The sequence below is a fragment of the Panthera uncia genome (genome assembly GCF_023721935.1).
Source record: "Panthera uncia isolate 11264 chromosome A3 unlocalized genomic scaffold, Puncia_PCG_1.0 HiC_scaffold_12, whole genome shotgun sequence".
Classification (NCBI taxonomy): Eukaryota; Metazoa; Chordata; class Mammalia; order Carnivora; family Felidae; genus Panthera; species Panthera uncia.
This window is the reverse complement of record NW_026057579.1, coordinates 6,636,427-6,657,269: the sequence shown is the minus strand read 5'-3', so window position 1 is coordinate 6,657,269 and position 20,843 is coordinate 6,636,427. Positions and strand designations below refer to the sequence as shown.

The 20,843-nt window shown below is 42.2% G+C and overlaps 1 long non-coding RNA gene and 1 pseudogene across 1 annotated transcript in view; one reads left to right on the top strand and one right to left on the bottom strand.

Moving 5' to 3' along the window:
- The window catches only part of LOC125937280 (uncharacterized), a 50,597-nt gene extending 45,750 nt beyond the window's left edge, over nt 1-4,847 (bottom strand). Inside the window, exon 1 of the long non-coding RNA XR_007462340.1 lies at nt 4,761-4,847. This is a non-coding gene — a long non-coding RNA (uncharacterized LOC125937280). The remainder of the gene's footprint in view (nt 1-4,760) is intronic.
- A 15,098-nt stretch (nt 4,848-19,945) lies between these two features.
- On the top strand, nt 19,946-20,029 carry LOC125937814 (uncharacterized; annotated as a pseudogene).
- The last annotated feature ends 814 nt before the right edge of the window (nt 20,030-20,843 follow it).

The window sequence follows — 20,843 nt, the reverse complement described above, 5'->3', positions numbered from 1 at the left end:
TCTCAGACATCCTGCGGAGGATTCAGGTGGTTGAGGAAACATGGGTCAGAGTATAATAATTCTTTTTTTTTTTTCAGAGTATAATAATTCTTCATATCTGTTAGGGCTTCATGAATGTCGAACTTTCCCATACATCACTTTCTCGGAACCATACAGCAGTCCAGAGGCAACGAAGCTTTAACATCTTTATGTGACAGATGAGAAAACAAAGCTCAGAAAGTTAAGTTTAGATGACCGGTCCAAGATCAGAGAGCTGGTAATTTATCAGATCAGGGACTTGGGGGCGGACCACCCGACTCCACGTTCAGTACTGTTTGTCTCACGTCTACCTACAGTCATCACCGTGGTGATTTCTCGATTGCTCACCACACACGCATTTCCTCCCTTAATCTCCACAACAAACAAGGCATGCTGTCTAACTGGGACAAGGAAAGTGAGATGGAGGAAATGAAGGGACTCACGCAATTAACAAAGAGGGAGGCTAGGATTTGAACTTGGGTTTGGCTGACGCACTAACACCTACCGCTTCCCTCCGGCCACTTATAGTCCACAACCATTTGTTGAGCAGCAGCTTGGTAAGTGCAATTCTATGCTAGTCACTGGTGATGCAAGGTCCTGGCCCTCAAGCAGCATCCCATCTAAAAAACCTAAGATGAAGGTGTCAATACTGGGTTCCACAGGAAACCCACCAAGGTGAGTACTACTACGCCCATTTTACAGTTGAGGCATCAGGGCCTGGAGAGAGTAATGAGTTTGCCTGAGGCTACAAGAGTAGGCAACGGATCAGGGATTTGCGCTCTGACCATTTGCTACGTCTGCAACTTTCTTATACCTCTCAGCACCGAATTTTCTTAGCCAAAATATCAGAAATAGGAAATGTCCCAAAACGTGTAGGAAATTCAGTTGCATCCCTTCTGATCTCTGTGGCTCAGGCAGCAGCCCACATTCCCGCCAGGCAAGGCCCTTCTCACCCACAGAGCCCCTTCCCCTTCCCATCACCAAATCAGGCTTTTCTCCTTCCGAGATGGACGAGAAAAATAAAGGCAGACTTTTTGCATAGGGAGGATCCTTGATGAATAGCTGCTGTGGGGAATCAAATGGGCTTCTCCGTGACTCTCTCCTGTCAGCACGCCTACCATCAAGAGGCACAGGGGAAGGGCAGCACCTGGCATCAGATTATGGGGCCAAGGGCATACAGGTGTTTTCTTATGTGTGCCTGGGAGTTCCCTTACTCAAGTAGGGCCCACTCTCTAGGTATCCCTTTTGTTCTTCCAGCAGATTCCAGTCATCAGTCTGCTGGAAAACTCCCCCATCCTCATGGCTGCCATTTCCTACTGAGTATACCAGTAGAGTCTCTATGTATGTCCCCTCAAGGCTCTCACTAGAATATGTCCCCTGGCGTCCTGCCCCCTAAAGCAAGCTCATATGCCTGCTACAAGAACAAAGGTGTAGTGTTTGAAAAGAATCTTGGATTTGAAAATCTGAGTTTAAAGATATGAATATAAAACTGAGTTTTAGCACTCGCTAATGGAGGACGAGGACAAATCCCATGATTTCTCTAGGCTGGGCATCATTTTTCTGTCCTTACCATAGGAATGATGGCTTTAGGGGTACAGTGACATTAAACAAATTAATGTATAATAGAAGGCACTTTGCAAACTGTTGTTGCACAAACATTAGCTTGGCTTACTGCTTAATATAAAGAGGGAAAGAGAAAGATTTAAAGTGTAAATAAAGTACAAATATTCGGGAAATCACCAAGGATGCACTCCTGACATCAAAAGAAATAATAATGCAGCTAAATTGAGCCTGTACCCCCACATTCTTCCTCTCTCTTCCATTGAAGTTGACCTATCATTCCCCCTGTGTCCCTTCCCACCCTAAGTATTTGCAAACAATGCAACTGATACATAGTAATTCATGGGTTAAAGTGAACTTAAGGATAATTAGGAAATATCTTGAATGGAGTGAAAATAAAAAGCTAGCTTCTCAGAATTTGCAGGTTGCAGCTAAGGTAATGCTTAGAGGGAAATTTAAAGCATTTAAAACTTATATTAGAAAAGGGGTGCCTGAGTGGCTCAGTCGGTCAAGCAACCGACCTCGGCTCAGGTCATGATCTACAGTTTGTGAGTTCAAGTCCTGCATCCTCTCTGTGCTGACAGCTCAGAGCCTGGAGCCTGCTTCGGATTCTGTTTCCCTCTCTCTCTGCCCATCCCCCGCTCACACTCTGTCTCTCTCTTTCAAAATAAACATTAAAAAAAAAAAAAGGCTGCTCTTTAAAAAAGAAAGAAAAAAAGAAAATAGGAGTCTCAAATCAAATATCTAAGCTTCCACCTTACGAAACTAGTAAAGAGAATATTGAAACCAAAAGCAAGAAGGAAGTAGCAAAAATAAGAACAGAATCTGAAGAGACTGAAAATAGACAAATAGAAAAAAATTGATAAACAAAAGCTGATTCTTTGAGAACATCAACAAAATCGAAAAATGGCTAGCCAGACAGATCAAGATAGATGAAAAGGACCATTGTCAAAAATGAAAGAGGAAATGTCATTGCAGCACTACAACATTAAAAGGATAATAAGGAAATACTCTGAATAATTTTATGCCCATAAATTCAACAACTTAGATGAAATGCACCAATTCCTTGAAAAACATAAACTACTTACACTTACTCAATAAAAAAATAATGGATGGCCTGAATAATCCTATTTCTAGTAAAGAAATTGAATTTTTAATTTAAAAGCTTCTATCAAAGCACTCTCTGGGATCAAATAGTTTTACTGATTGATGACACCAAACATTTAAGGAAAAAAATCATGCCAATTCTACACAAGCTCTTTAAGAGAAAATAAGAAAATGGAACAATTGCCAACTCATTTTGTGGGTCTCCAATACCCAAATCACACAAAGATGGTAAGTACAAAAAATAAAGCTACAGATCAATATTTCTTATAAATGTATACATAAAAATTCTCCAAAAATTTTAGAAGGGGAATAATACATCATGACCAAGAGAGGTTTATCCCAGGAGTGTGGGGCTGGTTCAACATTCAAAAATCTATCCACATAGTTCACTATATCAACAGATTAAAGAAGAAAAACATAATCAGAAAAGTCATTGGACAAAACTCAACATTCATTCTGATAAAACCTCTCAGCAGAGTAGGAATAAAATGGGACTTTCATGTTTTTTTTTTAATTTTTTGTAATGTTTATTTATTTTGAGAGAGAGAGAGAGAGAGACAGAGCGTGAGTGGGGAGGGACAGAGAGAGAGAGGGAGACACAGAAGCTGAAGCAGGCTTTAAGCTCTGCACTGTCAGCACAGAGCCTGATCTGGGGTTGGAACTTAATGGACTGTGAGATCATGACCCAAGCCGAAGTCGGTTGCTCAACTGACTGAGCCACCCAGGTGCCCCAGAATGGAATTTTCTTTCTTTTTTTTTTTAATTTTTTTTAACATTTATTTATTATTGAGAGACAGAGAGAGACAGAGCATGAGCATGGGAGGGGCAGAGAGAAGGGGAAACACAGAATCCAAAGCAGGCTCCAGGCTCTGAGCTGTCAGCACAGAGCCCAACGCGGGGCTCCAACTCACAAACCATGAGACCATGACCTGAACCGAAGTCAGATGCCAAACCGACTGAGCTACCCAGGCACCCCAGAATGGAACTTTCTTAACCAGCTAAAGGGCATTCACAAAAAATCCTACACCTAGTGTCATACTTAATCATACTTAAGGTGAATGCTGTCTCCTTAAGATCAGGAGAGTATGACGGGGATGACTACTCTCAACACTCCTATTCAGTGCTCTATCAGAAGTCTTTGTTTCTACAATAGAGCAAGTAAAAGAAATAAAAGGCATACAGATTAGAAAGATGAAAATACAAGTTCTTCTATTCACAGATGACACGATCATCTACGTAGAAAATTCCACACAATCTACTAAAATACTCCTAGAGCTGGTAAATGAGTTTAGCTAGGTCCCAGGTTACACAATCAATATGCTTCTATATATCAGCAATGAATACTTAAACATTAAAATTTTTTAAAATACCATTTCCGATAACAGAATACGTGGGCACAAGTCTAACAAAATGTGTGCCATCCCCATATCCTGAAAACAATAAAAGACAAGGGGTATCAAGTAAGACCCAGTATACATGAAGACACAGGAGGTATACGGTGTTCATGAGTTGGAAGACAACATTCTTAAGATGTTAATTCTTCTCACATTGATCTACGGAGTCAACACAATCCCACGCAAAGGATCTATGTCCAGGATACGTTAAAAAAACAAACTCTTAAAACTCAGCAATAAAACACCAAACAACCCAATTAAAAATTGGGCCAGGCCTTGAACAGACATTTCGCTAAAAATACGTGGGTGTCAAATAATCACACAAAAAGATCCTCAACAAGTAAATGCAAATTAAGACCACAATGACATACTACTAGAGACTTACTAGAATTAAAATTGAAAAAAGAAAAAAACACATTGCTGGTGGGAATGCAAAATAGTACAGCCACTTTGGGAAGCAATTTGGTAGTTTCTGAAATACATATTTTTCATATAAAGCAACAATCCTCTTCTTAGTATTCAACCAAGAGGAATGAAAAACTATGTCTACGGAGGCTGACTCTTAACAATCCAAACTGAGAACAACCCTGATGTTCTGTAGCGAGTGGATTGGCAAACTGTGGCACATCATATGATCAAATACAACTTGGTAATAAAAAGAAGTGAATAATTAGTACACACCACAGCATGATGAATCCCCAGCGCACTGTGTTAAATGAAAGAAGTCAGACATGAAAGGACACATACTGTACGAGCCCATTTGTATGACATTCTGGAAAAGGCAAAACTATAGTGACTTGCAACAGATCAGTAGTTGCGGGGTGGTGGGGGAGAGAGGGGGGAGGAGTTTAGCAGAAGGGTTATCTACAGATGGGCAAAGGAAGGAAAGGGGAGGCAGTGATGGGGCCCGCTCTGTATTTTTATTGTGGTGGGGATTGCATGACTCTATGCATTTAACAAAACTCTTAAAACCGCACACTAAAATAATTAATTTTACTCTATACAATTATAAAATAATTTTTAATTACATTAGCAACCTAGTGTTTAACAGACAAATTTTTTGTCATTCTTTTTTTCTGCTTGAACTTGTATTTCCATTACTTCTCCCACAGGATTTTGCCCCTAATGGAATATTTTTATAGTTGAAAGTCTTACTCATCACCATTTCATACTTCTCACACCAAATATGTAACTTAAATTTAATTCTTTAAAAAAATTTCTTGGAGTGCCTGGGTGGCTCAGTCAGTTAAGCATCCAGCTTCGACTCAGGACATGATCTCACGGTTCATGAGTTCAAGCCCCACATCAGGCTCTCTGATGTCAGCACAAGAGCCCGCTTCAGATCTTCTGTCTCTCTCTCTTTGGCCCTCCCCCACTGGTTCTCTTTCTCTCTCTCTCTCTCTCTAAAAAATAAATCAATAAACTTAAAAAAAATTTCTTGTGACCCTATGTAAGGCTAAATGGTAAAAATATTTCTCAAGTGAACTGTCACTGTATTATTATCTAGTACACAATTGATCAAAACATTAAACATAAAAACATTTACGTAAACATAAACACAGTCACATAAAAAGTAAAATGTCATTAGAAATGCATTTCTTTTTTTTTAAGTTTATTTCAGCAATGTCTATGCCCAAAGTGGGGCTCGAACTCACAACCCTGAGATCAAGAGTCACACGCTCTTTTGACTGAGCCAGCCAGGCACTTGCCCCCAAAGAAAAAGAAATGCATGCCTTAAGAACTAGTCTTAATTTTCCAATTAATTCATGTGCCCCTTGCCAGAAAGATAGAATTTTGGAACAATTCTGTTCTGTTTTTCATTGTAATAGTAGTAAGCACTAAGAAACTTGTCTGTATGAGGGGTGGCTAGAAGTAGGAATTTTGTTATTAGGAATGTTACTTCTTCCAACTACTCCTGAGTTACATGCCAAGGATCACAGTGATATTCTTCCAAAGCATTTTTTAAGCTTATTTATTTATTTTTGATAGAGAGACAGAGCAAGTGGGGGAGGGCCTGAGAGAGAGAATTCCAAGCTGGCTCTGCACTGTCAGCACAGAGCCTGATGCGGGGCTCAATCTCACAAACTGTGTGATCACGACCAGAGACTCAGCTGACTGAGCCACCCAGGAGCCCCATCTTCCAAAGCATTTTTAATGAGCAACAGGTGACAGACAACTCAAACTTTTTCTTCAAAGTAGTTGAAAGTAACGAATTAGAAAGCTGCCATCTTGCAATAGCATTTGTTTTTTTTTTTTTTTCTGAAAAGTATAGCAAAAATGCTTTTCCAAGACTTGTTAAGTGACTAACAAGTATACCTTTTACTCAGTCACTTAGAACCACCTGTTTAAACCAATATACTAAAAAAGGTTTAGGAAAAATGGAACTCGTGGTAATCTCAATATATTTTTACCCATGCAATAGTTTCTGATAAAAGAATTTAATATCATTGTGTTTCTTTTATGTTTATGCTAAAACTTTGGACCCTAGATGAGCTCATTCTATTTATGGGAAATAACAGCCAAATCAATATTAAAGTGATATAAACCTGCATAATTAATTATCCCTGGTTTTTTTTTTTTAATTTTTTTTTCAACGTTTTTTATTTATTTTTGGGACAGAGAGAGAGCATGAACGGGGGAAGGGCAGAGAGAGAGGGAGACACAGAATCGGAAACAGGCTCCAGGCTCCGAGCCATCAGCCCAGAGCCTGACGCGGGGCTCGAACTCACGGACCGCGAGATCGTGACCTGGCTGAAGTCGGACGCTTAACCGACTGCGCCACCCAGGCGCCACTTTTTTTTTTTTTTTTCTTTTTTTTTTTTTCATTTTACCCCTGGTTTTAAAAGTTATAAAATAACAGGGTGCCTGGCTGGCTCAGTTGGAAGAGCATGTGACTCCTGACCTCAGGTTGTGATTTCAAGCCCCACGTTGGGTATAGATATTACTTTAATAAATATGTAAAAACTTGTTTAAAATTTTTAAAAATGAAAGTTGGAGAACAAGATGATTCACCAATGTGCTGTTTCTGTTTCCTTAACTTGTAATAGCAGAAAGTAATGAGTAGCAAAAATTGTAAGTTTTTTACGAAGCAAGAAGTATGATCAAAATAATAATATTCTTTCAGTGTGTGCGTGTGTTCTCAAACTCTGGTGTTCAGGTTTTGGGAAAAAATAAATAAAATTCCACATTTAAAAAGCAGAAATAATTTATTAAACATTGTAATCAAACTTTTCCTATCTATTCAGTGACAGAGAAAGATATATACTACTAAAGAAAACAAACGAATCAGTTCATCATATAACTTTGCATTTTTATTAGTAGGTAACAGAAAATATTAAATAGTTAATAAGATGAAGTAAGATAAGCAATAGATTTAATCAATCCATGATTTGATTTGATTTGATTTGATAATATGCATTTAAGTCTTTTATTGACCCAGAGCAATTGAAAATAAATCACACATGTTTTATCCATATATTTGTTAAATGTATCTTGAATAACTTGGTAATCTCAAAAAAGATGAAAAGAATCAGCATCACTAATTGGTTCCACTAGTTAAATGTGCGTTTTTTGTAGCTAATGAGGCACCCTAGAATGAGTGTGAGAATGGTTGAAAGGAATTGCTTATGTTAAACCTTCGAAAATAGCCATTTTAGCATTCAGGATTTCTTTCATGCTCTCTTTGCTTCTTTCTTCTGGAATTTTCCTCCAAGAGGGATTCATTAGTCTGGGGACAGAAGAAGCAAGATGGATGATTAAAGTAATGTTGCCTTCACTCCAACTTCCTCACTGTGCAATATATTAGGATTCAAAACATCACCAAATGGGCCGAAAATACCCTTGTCTAACACTGTGTTTTACCTTTAAGAGAAATGTGTTTAAGATACAAAACCAGAAGGCAGGTTTATGGTTCTTTGATTAATCATTAAAGGAGCTCCCTGGAACAGATGTTTCAAAGAATCCCTTTATTTGGTGCCTCTGAGGTTACATCACAGGGAGATTTGAAAGAGCAAGGAGTCACTGTTTGCCTGTGGAAAGCATGGAAGGTGATTGTGGGAGAGGAGAAACAGCTTGAAGCTGCTGGGAGAATGGTTCAATCACCTACTTTTTAGCAGGGAAGCCAGGAAAAATACGTATGGAAGTTAAGGATCTGGAACTGGGTTCCTTTCCCATTCCATTGGAGCTCTTGGAAAGCGCTCCTAAAACCCCAGTTTGAACATGCTTTAAGATATTGCTCTGAAAATGCATCCAGGCTCTGTTAAAAGTGGTTCCAGAACAAAAAGCAGTCAGCCGGTCATCCTCTCAAAGCCTCCATTCCTGTTTCCCCCACTTGGCTGTGCCCAGAGGTCTCTTTCTGCTCTCAATACACCTGGGGTTCCCATCCTGCCCAATTCAAGAAGTTTGTAAGGATACAAACTCCTGGTCATCAACTGCAACAGCCCGGTGATGACCCCATGTCTTTCAAGACTCAGTTAAGACCCCCATCATCTATCCTTCCTTCCTTCGTATACGCAAGTGTATCCTTCCTGTATTCCATATATACTTTTACTATAATATTTGTAACACTGTATTGATTTTGTTTACATATCTGTTCCCCTTATTCCTTTATCCTTATTCCCTAAACTTAGTTCCTAAAATATTGTAGAAACAAAATAAATACCCGTCGAATGAATGAACCTGAGGCTCATTTGCTGGTTCTCCATTAATGACAGTCTCTTATTCCAGCCCTGTCCAACCTGAGTATGACTCAGGCCTGACATAATGTAACCAAAATGTGGCCATAGTATATAACCTGGCTGCGAAGCTCATTCAACCTGTCAGGATGTTGTTTGCTAGCTAAGCTACTGATAACTCTTCTCAGCCCTAACTGCACATTAGAATCACCTGGAGAGCTTTTTTTAAGAAATGCTGATGCTTATAAATAAACATTTAAAAAAATATTTTTTAAGGGGCGCCTGAATGGCTCAGTTGCTTAAGCATCTGACTTCAGCTCAGGTCATGATCTCGTGGTTCATGAGTTTGAACCCCACGTTGGGCTCTGTGCTGACAGCTCAGAGCCTGGAGCCTGCTTCATGGATTCTGTGTCTCCCTCTCTCTCTCCCCCTCCCCTGCTCTCTCTCTCTCTCTCTCTCTCAAAAATAAATAAATATTTTTTTAAATTTTAAATGCTGATGCCTAGGTCTCAACCAAGACCGCTAAATCAGAAGCTCTTGACAGTGGGGCCTGGGCATAGGCATTTTTAATGCTTCCCAGATTATTTTCATAGGCAACCAAGTTTGAGAACTGCTATCTTAGCAGACAGGAGTGCTGGGTTGACACTACCTTCAGATGTGAAGAATTCTCAGTTTAACCCCAAATTCATTTCCTAATCTTCCCTCCAGGTGTGGGCTCCCAAGCCTTTTCCTCCAAGCCACGTGCCCATTCATCTGGAAGTCAGCCCAGCATTCAAGCCCACCCAAGATACCATATGTCTAAATATTTAAAAGTTATAAATCAAGCTAGAAACTAATAAATATAGCATGTCCTATCCTCCTTTCTTGACAAATAAGACATTTGTAGCATCAAAATTGAAAAATGTGCTCAAAGCTCTGGTTTTTAATGACTAAAAGTTGGCAAAACATCACAGACAACTGATGGTACATGTCTGGCTGCATATCTTGATGAACTGATCACGTTCAGGTGGATAATACAGTAAAGACACCTCATAATTATTTATCATAAATTTAATCCATAAAAATCTATATTTCTTGTCCTTCATTTCAACAAATAGTTAATTATGTAGCTATAATCAAAATTGTTCACGGTGATGCCAAATTTGGCTATTCCAATTTAGGGAAACATCCTGCTAAGGTAGTAACCATCGAAATCACCAGTGAAATTCTTAAGGCAATACTTGGCTTGGAAACAAACCATGGATTTTACATACCAAGCTGAAAATTGTAATGAGGTCACATATAGTAAATTAGTGTTGTCATATATGGTAAATTAGCTGGAAACACAAAATATTTTAATTATATAACTTACTATCACTTATATAGTGACTTTTAGTTTCCCTTAAAACAATATCTGGATCTATGCACTACTTCACAAATTCATCTTCTTGAACATTTTTCTGGAATGGTTTATTATAAAGAAAACTGAGAAAATAGCAATATTTTGATATATTTGTTCAAATTTGCCTCTAAACAAGATGATACATTAGTATAGAGTGGCCAGAAAACAGTCTATAGAAACCAGGTTTCAGATTATACATATGCAAATCTTCATAGTCATGCAAACATTTTTGTTCCATTATTCAAATTTCCTTGTATTTTACTGGAATTATACTTTTGTTGGATATTTATCACACAGTTTTTTTTCTATTTAACCATAAAAATTTTCTCTCAAATTTTAAATACGTTTTTAGAATCCCTTTCAAAGTGAAATAACCACTTAAAAGAGTTCAGGGATTTGGTCATTTTGTTTCCGTTTTTGTAAACCTTTGCTAACATCATTTATAGTAAGCAACAAAGATCAAGATTTGCTCCTTATTTGAGGATCTCTGGTTTTTTTCTTAGCTGTACTAATATTTCATAACTTGCCAAAATTAAATCTAATTGCCTTAACAGCATTTCACTGCAATTCCCATGCTATAGCTGAGGGTTTGTAAAATCAGATTTGGTATGTTTTTCATCAAGACGTCCCACCTTCAGGCAGTAATAATACAATATGTTTAAAACAATGCATATAATCTTTGGGTTGTTCCAAAGATTATAGCATATAGCTACATGCTATATAGCATATAGCTTCACCATGACTGAAGCTATATGTGTCCTTGTTAAAATTAAAACTACTGTTTACAAAATGCACCTGTATTTTCAGCTAAATTTCTGAATTGTACACCTTTTTATTTTTTTTAATGTTTATTTTATATTTGAAAGAGAGAGAGACAGAGACAGAGACAGAGTGAGAGCAGGGGTGGGGCAGAGAGAGGGAGACACAGAATCCAAAGCAGGCTCCAGGCTCTGAGCTGTCAACACAGAGCCCGACTCAGGGCTTGAACTCATGAACCGTGAGATCATAACCTGAGCTGAAGTTGGACGCTTAACAGACTGAGCCACCCAGGCACCCCTACACCTTTTTCTTCAACATCATGTTAGCATTATGATCATAGGCTTACCCTCAACAGTCTTTTAAATCAGTGGCAGAGAGAGAGAGAGAGAAAGAGAATACCAAGCAGGCTTCCAGTGCAGAGTCCGAGTTGGAGCTCGAAACTACAAACCGTGAGATAATGACCTAAGCCAAAACCAAGAATTGGACACTTAACTGACTGAGCCACCCAGGCACCCTGAAAAACTATATAAAATTTTAAATAATGGTAACATTTTAATTTGATTTTCCGAAAAAGTAATTTGATCCTATTTAGTATATTTATAAAAATAAAGCATCCTTTAGATTTAAATTACAGGAAAGCATTGCAATTCTAGCATTCAAAGTCTGCTTGCGGGGTGCTTGCTTTGTAAGCTAATGTAAAGTCTGCTTGCTAATGTAAAGAATGGGCCACCTGAAAACCCTACCTACTTCCAGCCTGACGCTCTCTACCCTTTGGAGAATATTCACTCTTCAGTATTAGCCAAGATACTGTCATTGCACCAAGGATTTCCTTAGGCATTTCTGCCTGATGGCACTAGCCCAAGCAACACACACAGACCGACACCGGACAAGATAACAATGTGGAAGCTCTTCAAGCCAACTTAAAAAAAAAAAATATATATATATATATATATATATATATATATATATATGTATATATGTGTGTGTATATATATATATATATATATATGTTTAGAAGCGGTATAGCAGAGGGGTTAATTGCTGGAAATCTGTAGCGATATAACCTGGGTTGACATTTCAGCTCTGACACTTACAAGCTGTGTGACCTGAAGTCAGGTTACTTATCCTTTCTGAAATTTCATATTCCCTTCTGTAGTATGGGAATAATAATACCTACATCACAGCATTCTCATAGGTCATATATGCAATGACATATGCAAAGTACCTGCCACACAGTAAACGCTCCATAGCTATTCTTTTCATTATTTGTTTAGCATTTGGTTACATGTTTAGGAAGAACCTTATTTTACATTAATAAAAAGATAACTCCTTTCTTTAGCCTTAAGATATGATGTATATCAATAACAGGTAATTCCAAACCAGAGAATTTATTGGGGGTGCATATTAGAGCATTTTAAATTTGCACAATAAAGTCAATCATGTATACCTAGCAAATGTGTTGGGCCAACTTGTCTCAGAATTAGAGCAACTGTAAAGGTCAGCATCGGAGCACCTGGGTGGCTCAGTTGATTGAGTGTCTGACTCTTGGTTTCAGTTCAGGTCATGGTCCCAGGGTCTTGGGATCAAGCCCCGCCTTGGGCTTGTCGCTGAGCCTGCCTAAGATTCTCTCTCTCTCTCCCTCTGTCCCTCTCTCCTATGCACACACACTCTCTCGCTCTCTAAAATAATAGTAATAATAAAGTCAGCATCAAGCAGCTGTTCATGCTAGACTCAGGGTTAAAAGTACCATGCAAATAGGGGCTCCTGGGTGGCTCAATTGGTTGGGCATCCGACCTGGCTTCGGCTCAGCTCATGATCTTACGGTTCATGAGTTCAAGCCCCTCGTTGGGCTCTGTGCTGGCAGCTCAGAGCCTGGAACCTGCTTCGGATTCTGGGACTCCCTCTCTCTCTCTGCCTCTCCCCTGCTCACACTCTGTCTCTCAAAAGATAAACATTAAAAAAAAAATTTTTTTAAGTACCATGCAAATAAAATATTACATTTGCCTGTATAGGAGCCTAAGTGTGATACTGTGATTTATAATAAGAACTATATATTTGCTCTTTGTACCAGGAACTGGCACAGAGATCTTAAAATGCTTGGAATTTCCTAAGTGATAAGGGCAATAAAAGTGTGTTGATATTAATATAACAAACCCCTTTCAGTCACACCAGAGTTTATATTAATGAGGTGACTTTTAAAAAGCACCTAAAGGGAGCACTTGGATGGCTCAGTCGGTTGAGCATCCAACCTGACTTCGGCTCAGGTCATGATCTCATGGTTCCTGGGTTCAAGCCCCATATTGGGCTCTGTGCTGACAGCTCAGAGCCTGGAGCCTGCTTCTGATTCTGTGTCTCCCTCTCTCTCTGCCCCTCCCCCGCTCACACTCTATCTCTCTCTCAAAAATAAATACACATTAAAAAAAATAAAAATAAAATAAAAAATAAATAAAAAGCACCAAAAAGAACCAACCATGTGATTGGACCTTTCAGTCCCACCTCCTAACTTCTGGGGAGGAGGACAGGGGCTAGAGATTGAGTTCAATCACCAATGGCTAATCGTTTCATCAACCTCACCTGTGTAATGAGGCCCCCCCCATAAAAACTCAAAAGGACAGGATTCAGAGGGCTTCCGGGTTGGTGACCATGTGGTGGTTCTGGCATTCTTGCAGAGGGTGTGGAAGCTCTGGGCCCCCTCCCACATACCTCGCCCTGTGCATCTCTTCCAACTGGCTGTTCCCGAGTTATATCCTTCTATAATAAGCCAGAGCTCTAGGAAGTAAAATGCTTCTCTGGGCTCCATGAGCCACTCCAGGGAATTCATCAAACCCAAGGAGAGGTCATTGGAATCTATATCTATAGCCAGTAGGTCAGAAGCAGAGATGACAACCTGTCACAACCTGCAACTGGTGTCAAGTGGGAGAGGGGAATAGTCCAGAGGACTGAGCCCTTAACTTGTGGGATCTCCCACTGTCTCCAGGTAGATAGGGTCAGAATTGAGTTGAATGGTAGAATACCCAACTGGCCTTGGAGAATTGGTGGTGTGGGTGAAAAAATCCACACATTGGAGTTGGGAACAGAATTATACTGGGGAAAGTGGCACCATATTTCTGATGTGGTCCACCAATGTCTGGATGCCCACTATGGACTGGCACTCAAGCTAGCCCAGATGCCGGACCCTTACCCCGCCCTTGCACCTGGTTTGTCTTATGGTCCCTACCATCTGCAGCCACTGTCCACAACCCTGTGGTTGGCATGGATTACGTCAGCATCCTCCAACAGTCCATGTCCTTCTGGGACCCATCACTAAACCACTGTTTCTAGTGCCTCCCATCTGGGTGTGGTGTGGTTGGTTGTTGGTTTTTCCAGACCCACTCTGAAACCACTGAGAACATATCCTTACGGCTCTGCCATATCAAAATACCACAAACTTGCCTCCATGAAAAGGGAGCCTTGTTCCCTCAGCAAGCCATGTGTCCCAGAGCTGAGATCTGCCTCCACAAGGCACCAAATAGATTAGTCTCATCTATTCAGTGAAACAAAAACCAGTCAAACCAGTTGTTAGGCATCATGTGGGCCAAGTACAAATAAACTAGAAAACAGATGGTGAGCAGAAGAAAGGGAATCTGCACATTTGCGTAAGCCATGGGTCCTGGTCTATGCCTATCGTCTGTGAGAGGCCCCAGGGCAGGTTAAAGGTTGTGGGCAGCCCGACCAGTTTCCCCCCTCAAGGTTGTCATGGTTTTCAGCTGAAGAAGTCCTTCAATGGGACACCTGGGTGGCTCAGTCGGTTACGCATCTGACTTCGGCTCAGATCATGATCTCCCGGTTCATGAGTTCAAGCCCTGTGTTGGGCTCTGTGCTGACAGCTCAGAGACTAGAGCTGCTTCAGATTCTGTGTCTCCCTTTTGCTCTCTGCCCCTCTCCCACCCACACTCTGTCTCTCTCTCTCTCAAAAATAAATAAATAAATAAATAAATAAATAAATAAATAAACAAACATTTAAAGAAAAAAGAAGCCCTTCAAAATCATGAGAATGCTCATAGGGTAAGAAAAGATTCTCTCTGTGTGATCACGTAAGAAACAATGGTCAAGTTCTCCATTTTTGTCTGAGATTTAACTGTAAGGATATTTTTGTTTGATATTTTATGATGAAAGGATACTAGATTAAAAAAAACAACAACAAAAAGCATGTTTTCTGATATGCTAATATGTAAACCCTGAGCAGCCAGGAGCATTATCTCAGACAAACTTTCCCCCCACCTTTTAACTACTGAAAGGGAGTCCTAATTCCTATGGTCTTATCATCCATCAGTGGCCTTTGACCTTTGTCTCCTTTCTCCTTCTTTCTGCTTCTGCCACTTGGTACCAGACATCGCTCCTCCAAATGATAGATGTGGTTGATAAATTTTCATGTTGTTTCTTTGAAAAATAATTATGTTTCCCTTTAGTGTGTGTGTGTGTGTGTGTGTGTGTGTGTGTGTGAAGATTTGAGTACAACTTATCAATATTTCCTACTGAATGGCCAGTCCTGTGTACTGTTTTTTTAATAGTTATCTTATTCCAAGAGTAAATACTATCCCTAATCATAAACTTACCTTATACTCAATTTATTCCTCCCATTTTTATATTACAGGATTTTGAACAAGTGACTAGTAATTTTCCTCCTTAAAAAAATTGAGTATTGGGGCGCCTGGGTGGCTCAGTCGGTTAAGCATCCAACTTCAGCTCAGGTCACGATCTCGAGGTCTGTGAGTTCAAGCCCTGCATCGGGCTCTGGGCTGATGGCTCAGAGCCTGGAGCCTGCTTCGAATTCTGTGTCTCCCTCTCTTTCTGCCCCTCCCCCGTTCATGCTCTGTCTCTCTCTGTCTCAAAAATAAATAAACGTTAAAAAAAATTGAGTATTGTCTTCTAAATCTCTATATTCTAAACCTGCATCCAAATACCCGCAATGAACATTATATATATTCCCTCTCTCGTTTTTGAGTTCTCTTTCATAAAGAAAATCTTGCCAGAAATACAAAGTAATATGACCACAATGTTTAAATCTACTGATTTTGAACTAGCATGAAATTCAAGCAGACTGTGCAGATTGGGCCTCAATCTTCTCATACTTACAGTGGTCAGATTCATTACAATTTAGAGATAGTCTCTAAGGTCCTTTCCCAATCAAACTTTCATTTCTTCTTAGTCACTCTCACCGGACAAAGGCAGCAGGAATCTGCCTACCAGTGGGAGAACTGGAGACCAGAGAGGTCACTGAACTAAGTGAGGGAAATAGAAACATTGTAGAAAGGAAGCTGTCTGGCCCAGGCTGATAACCAGCTAGAGAAAGGAGCTGACCTCTGTCTGTCCACTCTTCACAGCCAGAAATACCACCACGTGTGTACAAACCACACACACACACACACACACACACTATATAGACAACACACACACACACACACCCTAAGTACCCGCACAGAGTCGGCTGTGACCCTTCCCCCTTAGTTTCCATTCTCGAGCCTGGATTTGGAACTTGCTGAATGAATAAGAAAACAGAAATGGGCTTTGTATGGGAGTCCCACAGGATCTCACCAGATGTCTTTTTTAGGCCCAGACCGGTTTTCCACTGTGTGTGGGGTGGGAGAGCTGGGTGGCACCTAGGGATGGAGGCCTCAAAGAGGAAGGGACTAAGGAGGACAGAAACCAAGGCGGGGGGAGTCAAGGTGGGGAGGACAGCACAGGGCGGAGAGCCAGCGATTACACCCAGGACCCCAGGGTCAGGAAGATCTGCTGGGTTTTGCTCTCGACTGGAGCGCCCTTTACCTAAACTCAGAGAGCCACCCTGAACCCAAAGGGAAGTCACTGCCTGGACCAGCCGAAGCTGACCGTGGCTGTGAAGGTGAGTAAGGGCTCTGTGTGCAGGGATAGAAGGAGCTAGTTGAGCCCCAGCCCGGCAGCCACAGCCACAGACATCCCACAAATGACCGTTTCAGTGAGAGCTTTTTAACACTTGGGCTCTCAAACCTTAAGAAATTCTCCACCCTGCAATTTCTAAAAGTAGATCTCATTCGGGCATTTTATAGAAGGTCAAGAAGTTCTGCCACCTACATCAGAGACATTCAGGTTTTCTTCTCTCCTCTTCCTTTTGAAATGATATCCAAACCCCAGTGGTTTCATCGCCTGGGAGAATGCTCTGCCACACACAACATCTGTAAGCAGTTAATTTTCCAAATGGGAGACGGTCACCACAGATGCAGACCTTTTAAAAATAAACACCAGAAAAATATGACTCTGGCAAAAATGAAAGCCCAGAATCCATGTGAGTGGGTGGGAGGTAGCCGATGCCAGGACAGGATTCAGTTTGTGTAGATCAAAGCCACATCCCAGCCTGCCTGGCTGCACAAAAGCAGAAGAATTGGAAGGAGAGAACTGCAGGGCAGAGAGGGGACTTTTGGGGGGTATTCCGGCCCTTGTGCAGATCAGGAAATTAAAGCCTGAGGCAGGAGGCAAGTGCTTATCTGTGTCAGGACTGGAACCCAGGCCAGGAGCTTTCTCTCTATTATAAGCCTCATTTAAAAAGAATTTTTTTTTAGCATTTATTTATTATTGAGAGACAGAGGGAGACAGAGCATGAGCGGGGCATAGAGAGGAGGAGACACAGAATCCGAAGGAGGCTCCAGGCTCTGAGCTATCAGCACAGAGCCCAATGCAGGGCTCGAACTCACAACCCATGAGATCATGACCTGAGCCAAAGTCAGACGGTTCACCGACTGAGCCACCCAGGCGCCCCTATAAGCCTCATTTTTATCTGAATATTTCAGCGTTTTCTTTTTTGGGAAAATAAAAGGTCTCTAACTTTGAACAACTGCCTTTAACCCCTACTTGGGGCCCATGTGAGATGTTGGAAAACTCTCGTTCTGGACTCCTAAGAGTGGGTGCTTTTGAATCTGGTGGTACCAAGATAAAAAAAAAAAAGAAAAAAAAAAAAAAGCCAGGTTGTTGTGACCAGTAACTGGTCAGGAGGAATTTGGGGCAAGGCAGGCTGGAGATCCAACTGTATGCACATCCTACCCCTCATCTTCCCCAACAGGAAGATCATGCCCCTGACCAAAGTAAAAGGCGGCACAGAGTAGATTCCCAACACGGAGACTGGCACAGGCGAGGCATCAGGACATCGCAGTTGTTTACGACTGGAGTTGAATGTAGGAAGTTTGAGAGACAAATGGCGCATTGAAAGAGATGTATTTGCTCCAGCCCCAGTAACGGCCAGCACAGTGCTAACTTGTCACGCTTTATCAGTGGCTAAAGCCATATTACTAGTTTATCCATCCATCTTGTCCCTACAGGATGGTTTTCGGCAGCGATGTTTCAAAAGACAAAAGTTGAGTTCAAAAGGAAAACTGGAGGGAATAGGTAAAAGAAAAGGATAGAAGGAAAGAATCATGGGCAGTGGTGGCCCTGGGAGAAGAGTTCCCCACCAGGGGAAAAAATCAGAAGCCATTGAAGTGGGGACAGTGGAGGGGAGGCCAGACATGGTGGCCACCAGGAGGCGCTGCTGCCCCATCAAAGGCAGAGGGGTGGGTGAGAGCCGGCAGAGACTCTAGGGGAGGTTTTTCAGAACCTCAAGTGGGCTTCACTCCCTCTCCAACTCCGCTCTAACCCCCAGATCCTTCCTTAAGGAAGAGTCTCCCCTCTTGGTCCCCTGAGAGTTGTCTCAGAGGACTCCGGAGGGACCCCTGCCTGTGAGCATTTCCAGGTGAACAACAATAGCCTGGCCAGGTGGCCATGGGACTGATGGAAGAAGCACTTGGGAGTGAAGAGACCTCCCGGATTTGCACCCCAATTTTGTTCCCCATATTTGAGGCCAGGCTCCCATCCGGGGGGGAGATCAGGAAGGCACCCCTGCCCACAGCTGCTGACGGGCTTAGCACAGGCGGAAGACCTGGCTGGCAGCTGAGATCCTCCTTGCATGCTCTGGACCTCTGTTCTCCCAGCATATCCAGGAAGGAAGTGCTCACCTGGGCTCTGCTTGTCAAACAGCAAGTTCAGAGAAGACTGAAAGAAGCCAGAGTGTCAGGCATTCACCTACAGTAAACCCTGGCGGAGAGGCTGAAGGGACACCCTGTGGCCAGCAGTGGCTGGATTCACTACGGAGCACAGAATCAAGCCTGGGAGTTGCATGGCCCTAGGGCCATTCGCAGCAACCCCTGTTCCCCTCTCTCTGTCTGAGGCCCAACACCTGTTGTCTAGAATCAGCACTTACTTGCCTCTGGGCAGACACCCTGACGAATTCTACAGCCCCCCTTGGCTTCTCCATTTTCAGTTCTGCTCCTTAAACACCAAAAACTTCCATCACTACAACCTTCCTCAAGTTACCTTTTCCAGGATTATGGCTTAGTAGATATTAGTTACAGCTCAGGCCCAACGATGTCTCTCAAGAAGATTTTAGGGAGACCTGTGTCTTCCAAGCCTAAATCGCATCCCAGAATGCTTTCTCCCCAAACTCGGACAATCTTTCAATTTATTGGTCTGCTCTTGCTATTCTAGGGACATGAGAAACGCAGACTTAAGGAACCGAGTGCGTTGAGACCCTGAGCTGCTCGTCCCAGCCTTGGAGGACAACTCTAGTGAGGGCACTAAGCCATGCAAGTCAAGCTCAGGTATGATTCTTGAAGGCAACAGCAGAGGATCTGGCCCTACTGAGACGAGAAAAGACACCAGCAGAGTCCAGTCACCGGTGGGACCCTGGGCTGTCCATCCCCAGCAGGATCCTGCCCAGCAGGCTGCTGAGCCCTGGGGAGGCCCCAAGCACAAGGAAGAGGGGGCAGGGTCTAGAACACTAGACAAGAGTCTGATCATTTTGTGGATTTGGGAGTCTGCTGCTGATGCCACTGGGGGATGGGGATGCCTAGGAAATTCTGGAAGCTGCGGGCTGCCCGGCTGACTCTGACACACCCAATCCTCATTTGGATTTGAGCAAAGGAGACTAAGAGCAGGAGGAAGGCACCCAGGAGCCTGCAAGTCGTGCCTAAGCCTCCAGATCCCACATCTGAAGAACACCACTTACTATCAGCTTTGAGCAGTGGTAGCACCGTCGCCTCTGAGGTTTAACCGAGGCACGATTATTACTGATTGAAACCATGAGACCAAATTCCAGTCCTCTCATCCCTCCAGTGGCAGGCTGAGGCTCCACATCCATTTCCTGCCTTGGTCAGAATTGGCTACAGAATGGGCCATGCCTGCCGGTGGCTCCTGCAGGGAGAGGCTGAGGAGGATAAAGGCAGAGAAAGAAAGGGATGCCAAGGGGAACAGAGCAAGGACTTGAGGAGCCCATCCAGGTCCTCCTAGAACCCGAGGCGAGGGAGGCCTAGGAGCTCACTGGCATAAGCCCACCTTGTGGCCGTGATGCTCTGGGGATACCCCAGCTACTCAGCCACTCCCCACAGGAAGACGGGCTGTCCTTGTACAGCCATTCCCCTGGCCCCTGAAGAGGGTTGGCTCCGAAGCTCACAGAAAATCAAAGACACGCAAGGTACAATTAGAGGGATCCTAGCAAATGTCGGGTTCAACCAAGGCCCTCATATTATGTAATCCAGGCTCAGAGAGGTTAAGCAACCTCACAGAGCTAGATCTAGACCGCAACTCTTGACCCCTGACTCCTAGTCAAGTACTCCTTTTCTGACGCCAGAATCTCCCAGAAGGTCTCTCAAAGAGGTCAAGAAACAAGTAGCTCTGATCAAAGTATTAAAAACTCAGCTTCAAAATGATGACAGGTGAGCAGTCAATGCGGCCGTTTGCAAATAAACACACCATCTTACCATTGCATTCAGTGTGGTCCTGACAGCCATGCCCTATGGAAAGCCATTACTCCCACTTTTCTGTTTCCTCCTCAGTCGTCTCCTCTGGGAAATAAAGCCACATCCCTGCTTCAGAGGGATGCCATGAGGCTGGAGTAATGTCTCACCGAAT